The sequence below is a fragment of the Montipora capricornis genome, chromosome 3 (genome assembly GCF_036669925.1).
Source record: "Montipora capricornis isolate CH-2021 chromosome 3, ASM3666992v2, whole genome shotgun sequence".
NCBI classification, from domain to species: domain Eukaryota; kingdom Metazoa; phylum Cnidaria; class Anthozoa; order Scleractinia; family Acroporidae; genus Montipora; species Montipora capricornis.
Genome location: NC_090885.1, coordinates 20,511,490 through 20,511,825, shown reverse-complemented (window position 1 = coordinate 20,511,825; position 336 = coordinate 20,511,490).

Below are 336 nucleotides of genomic sequence, written 5' to 3'. Positions count from 1 at the left end.
AAAATATCTAATTTCTGACTCACTTCAGCGATATCCTTTCCCGCGCAAGTACAATTCCACGCTAAATACCATCTCTGCGATAGCCAATCAGATCGCGGGTTTACCTTTAGCTATGCGATTCTAAAGGAAATCCAATCGTTTTATACATTAAACTAGACCCTCCGTGAGGGTACACTGGGTTGCCTGTGGTACGTGAACTGTTCCAGGCAATTTTTTTCAAGTTGGGGGGTCATTAAGAAGTCATACCAGAAGAGGCCCTTTGGCTCACAGGTCCTCACACGTTCGTACGACGAAACAGATCTGTCCTTGCGTAATATGTAGCTCTAACAGTGCACG